This window comes from Mytilus galloprovincialis, chromosome 8, assembly GCF_965363235.1.
Source record: "Mytilus galloprovincialis chromosome 8, xbMytGall1.hap1.1, whole genome shotgun sequence".
NCBI classification, from domain to species: domain Eukaryota; kingdom Metazoa; phylum Mollusca; class Bivalvia; order Mytilida; family Mytilidae; genus Mytilus; species Mytilus galloprovincialis.
In genome coordinates this window covers 33,908,034-33,914,033 of record NC_134845.1, presented here as the reverse complement: position 1 = coordinate 33,914,033, position 6,000 = coordinate 33,908,034, and positions in this window count along the sequence as shown.

Sequence of the window (6,000 nt, the reverse complement as noted above, 5' to 3'; positions counted from 1 at the left end):
TGATAGTCAGATACAGATACCTCATCACAAAAAAAAAAGAAAAAAAAAACCTCCCTGCAATCGTTATTCTTGTTGATTCATCACAACTGTATCTTGTTGTTTTACTGGTATTTTCAATCATTGACTCATCAAAAAATGTGTTGTCTGCTCTTTTTGTATTTGCTTGGCATTGTAAATCCTTACGTGTCCTCTCTTAGCGTTTCGGAATTCTTTCCAGTTTATTTTTTTATAAGATTTTTCAGCTCCATTGATTGCAATACCTTCCCATTTTTCTTTTTCGACATGGAGTGGTCATAACTCATATTGTATATGCGCATGTTTTTTGTGGTAAAAAGTAACTAAGCCTTACATGCTAAACTGCAAGAAGAACTTATGTATTTCTTTAGATACATTAATTTTTGCAACATATTTGCCTTATTTGAGCACTTTGTGAATATATCCTATATGATTAGGCCCAGTCATAAATGAATAATTAACTTGTTGTAAATGCATAAAAAAAACTTAGTATAAATTCAAATAACAATTTAGGATAGCGAATAATGATATATATTAAATTTACGTTTTCAATATTGAACTTTATAAAATGGACACGCCCATACTACTCAAGGGTTATTTCAACCTGTGGATAGTTGTGTCCGCACTGATCTGGACACACATCTTGCTACCTGACCCGAGTTATATGGGGTTGTTTTGGTATCTGATGTGTAGTTGTTTCATTGTCAATTGAAACCACATCTTCTTATTTCTGTTTTTACCGTTAAAAGCACCTAACCGTCCCTTTTTTCGTGGCATATTTGAGCTTTCTGGCGAAGTGTTCTATTTCAAATCAACCATCAGCCGTGTGAAATTTATAATTTTTAAAAAGGCTACCTATCTATTTGAAGAAAATAGGAATAAGCTGATTTCAATTTCAATTTGTATTATGTTAAACAATTTTGATTAGAAATATCACAACATATTATTATCAATACTTTGTACTTATATAGCTAATAAAATGAAATATGGTTCAAATATAAGCATTGTTTTGAATTCCAGACCAAACATAGAACGGATTAGGTATCGCATGTATAAATTAATATTAATGAATAATATGTTCTTTTGTATGTACCAAAATAAAACATTTGAATTTAGAATGATGCAAAACAATATTCTCTTAAAATACAAGGTTTACAATTAGTAAACAGTTAGTTTAATCCTGAAACTTTTTCAAACTTCCACAGTCATCATTGTCCCTATATAGAAGCGTGCTTCAGTCGAGTATAGGACTTCGTTATCTAAATCCGTGGGTTGTGGAATATTTGTCGTTCGACATTAAAGTTTCATCAGCTTTGGTGAACATCATATTTAATTGTCACGTGCCGGTTGGCTGATCGGTACAGACCGCCCTTACCTTATTTTCCGCGTAACAAACCCAAGTATTTAATTTCAAATTTGCTGCTATTCAGCTTAGACGAAGGAACTTGTGAGAAGGCCGAAAGATAAATTTCAAAGATATCTTTATATTAAAATAAGTCCTTTTTTAAAAGAATTTCAAATATTGATCGATAACAATTACAATTATACAGAGAGCATCGAACGTGTTTACATTCCGGGCTCAAATGTATTTTTAGCACCATTTTTCTAGAATCAATTGACAGAATTTGTATAAGAACTTAAAAATGTAAAAATTGCAAACACGACATCAAAAATATGGCGTAGAACTTATTTCTAGGTCCCCGAATTGCCTTCAAAATGATTAAAATTCATACCGTAAAGCAAGCTATAACAGACCCCGAAAAGACAAAAAGAAAAGCAATTTACCTCAGTAGACTAAAGGCCTTTTGATGCTCCAAAATATTAACAAAAACAAATGACTTTGTGATAGGAAGTAACGAACGACGATCGTCGAAATACAAGCTCCTGACTTTAGACATGCACATTAAACGTGGCAGGGTTACAATGTTTGTTGGCTCCTAATGCTCTCCATAACATGGACTCTGGTATAACCTCGCAATATGTAACAAACACAGACTTGAAAAATCGGTGTATGAGGCTTTACAGTGATAACTAGTTGCTTACATGCACGTCATATGAAGTGGTTGTCTTAAAAAATCAATCGTATCATATTTTTTTAGTTTTATGAATCCTTTTTGTCCGTAAACCAGATTTGAAGTTTTTGATTTGCTTCGGTCGAATATTTTGCGTCAAAATTGTCATGATTTGGGTTCAATTACCAATGGATAATAAATTGGTTGCTAAAGGTGTCCTATATGGTCCGAGACCACAATTGTCGTCCCTTGATCTTCGTTGTTTTCGAATATAGTCCTTAGCTATATATATAGTGTTGACAGTGGGTTACTTGTCAATATTTGTCATACCCCTTCCAAATTTATTTCTCCATGTTTTATGCCTCAAATTGGAAGTAGGGGGTGAAATTACATTGTAAAAAAAATTGGGTCCAGAATTTTCAAGGAAAGTAGTGATGAAGTTTTCTATAATTTTGATATAATTTGTCCCAAAAGTAGTACAACACACTGTAAGAATTTCATTGAGAAAGCACAGGTGGGATTTTTTAATTTTCATTTATGCTCTAAAAGAAATGCACTACGGATTAATTGTGGTCTCGGACCTAAGAGGTGAAATCTGTAAAAATAGAATCTGTACTTTGGCAACTTCCCTAAATTATTTGATGGTGATAATTTGCCAAATAGCATGGAACTAAAAGATTTAAACTTTTATGTTATAGAATTTCTGCAAAAATGACCAATTTTGGTATTTTATTGTCAAAATAGGCATTTTATAGCTTTTTCAATGTTGATGCATAAATGGCATCCTAACTTTCTATCTGACAGGTTTTTTATGTGTCAATATTTGTGTTTCTATGCCTTTATCCAGTTCTATTACTTATTTATGAACTCTGAATCTACAGAAAAGAAGGTTATCTCAGACAATATGTGTAAAATGTGGGTTTTTTTACCCTTGTCTAACACCCTGTTTGGAAGAAGTCAAAAATGGGGAGCTTGGTACATAAAAGTTGAAGTCTATAATACATGTAATAAAGACCTTACTAAATTTGTATAAAAAGCACTTAATTATGTCTATTGTACCTGTTTACCTATTTCATATCTTTATTTTCTTCTGTAGAATAACAAGTGGTTCAAATATAAGCCTGTTGAGATTAAAATTGCATGCACGTTTTTCATTAAAAAGGCAAAAATCTTTGTTCCAGTTTGTTCCAGACTGTCTGCAAGAAAAGTTAACACAAGAGTTTGTTTGTACTCAGATTTGTTGTTTCATGTCACATGAGTATAGAAATGATAAAAAGACAACAGTAGTATACCGTTAGAAATGATAAAAAAAAAAACACATTTTTTTTTTTTATTTCTTATAGCCTCAATATGCATTTTTTATGTAAATATGTAGCATGGCCTAAATTGACCCTGAATTATTTCCAGTCTTACTTGGCCTAAGATTATTTTATACTAATATGATATGTTATTTGTAACTTTTCTTTCCATTTAAAGTACATCCAATTCATATGTAAGGATTATTTATAACAAAAAAGCTTCACAAATTTAAAATTGCTGGAAAATATTACCCCTTCATTGTAAAACCTCAATTTTTAGGTGCAGTCTCATGTAAATTTGACTTTTGAATAATTATGCTAAGTCTGACTACTCAAATGAGTACTATATTGCATTTAGTACATGATATTTAATATATTAAGGCATTTACAAAGTATTTTTTAGTAATATTTTAATTTTTAAAGCCCCAAATGTTGATAGTTGAAATATTTCAATTGTAACGTCAAAATTTAACACTCAAAGTTGAGTATAGAGTTTAAGATACTGTCTATAATATATCTCCCATTGTTATGAAACTTTGTAAGCAGTGTTATAATTTATTAAGCTTTAGTTATACCAAGTTTTATCAAGATTGGTCAATTTATTCTATCCTATTAGGTCCGAGACAACAATTGTCGTCCCTTGATTTTCGTTGTTCACGAATATAGTCCCTAGTGTTGACAGTGGGTTACTTGCCAATATTTTTCATACCCTTTCCAAATTTATTTCTCCATGTTTTATGCCTCAAATTGGAAGTAGCGTGTTAAATTACACTGTAAAAAAATGTGGGTCCAGAATTTTCAAGGAAAGTAGTGATGAAGTTTTCTTTAATTTTGATATAATTTGTCCCAAAAGTAGTACAACACACTGTAAAATTTCGTTGATGAGAGCGCAGGTGGGATTTTTTTAATTTTCATTTATGCTCTAAAAGAAATGCACTTCTAATTAATTGTGGTCTCAGACCATATAGATAGATATAGGAAGATGTGGTATGAGTGACAGTGAGATAACTCTCCATCCAAATAACAATTTAAAAAGTAAACCATTATAGGTCAATGTTCCGCCTTTAACACGGAGCCTTGGCTCACACCGAACAACAAACTATAAAGAGCCCAAAAATTACTAGTAGTTAACCATTCAAACGGGAAAATCAGCGGTCTAATCTATACAAAAAACAGCGAGAAACGAGAAACAAATATATAAATTACATTAACAAACGACAACTACTGTACATCAGATTCCTGACTTAGGACAGATGCAAACATTTGCAGCGGGATTAAATGTTTTAATGGTTCCAAACCTTCTCCTTTTTTCTGAAACAATAGTATAACATTACAACATAGAAAAACACACGACAAAATATCAATTGGAAGGCTTAATTAAATAAAAAAAAGGTAAATTAACCCACTATGAACGAATAAATTTGATCTACGATAGTTCACATCCATACTGTAGATAATTGCCTCCTTTACATTCAAACCATAACTTCTTTGTTTGAATTGTATACGTTTCTGTCACGACACCATTCGTAAAGTCATTACGTTGACAAAAGTAGTTTATTGAATAGTATACATAATAATCAAATATGGTACAAATAGCATTTTACTCTGTGAAAAGCCGTGTCTACCTTTTTGATAAATAATCTTGAGACAATTACATAATGCGATGAGAAATGAAACGTGTACAAATTAAATCAGTCTGGTATGTTTTTATAATAATCATTAGACCAGATTCTGCTTAACTTGTTTTAAAGAATAACTGTTAGAAGAATGACAAACAAAATATAACATTACGAATTCCGTTAAGTGGGCTATATACTCTCAGGAAGCATTGAGGTCCTTGTGAACGGTATGGTAGTAAACCAGCCTACACAAAGTGGAGGTTTTATCAGGATAATAGATTAATTTCTAATTGGCAAAAGTTCGGTTAAGTTGTATTAAAACGCTTGCAAAGTATTCGAGCATGGTTCACATGTTTTATGATGTCCAGCTTGAAACATCTATGACGAATGGAATAATTTAATATTTCATCTGCGTAGTTTGTATTGTCGACCAATCAAAGCACTTGTGAACAGGTAATAACTTCAACAGGAGGTGTATTTGCGATAAAAAGCAGGTAAATTGTCTCTAGGAAGTAGTTGGGCTATTGCAAACATGTTTAATATTGCCATATTCTATACTTCCCTTTCCCTGTCATTAGAGCCTCTTATTCAGAGGGTGTAATTTCTCGCTGTGTTTCATTTTCCTGTTGATCATGTTTTGTTGTCTTTTTCTAAATTTTGATATTTAATTATGCAAATATATATACATTTGCAATGAGCGATATTGCTAAATTGACAATAATAAAAAATAACAAAAATACCAAATTCTGACGAAAGTCTCAAATGACAAAATCAGGCTCAAGCACATCAAACGAATGGATGAAACCAATCATATTCCTGATTTGGAACAGGTTTTTCTTACTCACTTGAAGGTACCACCCTTCTGCAGTCGTTGACTGCTGTGATTTTGCTTTTCGGAATTTCATAAGATAATGTTAGCTCAGGGGTAAAAAAACACAGCTTTGTTATTATTATGTTGTCTATTAAAAAACAATGATTTACGTTTATCTGTTAAAGTCGCTTCACAAGTCCTCCGTATTTTAATTTTTCTTGTTTTTTTTTCTTGTTTAAAATATT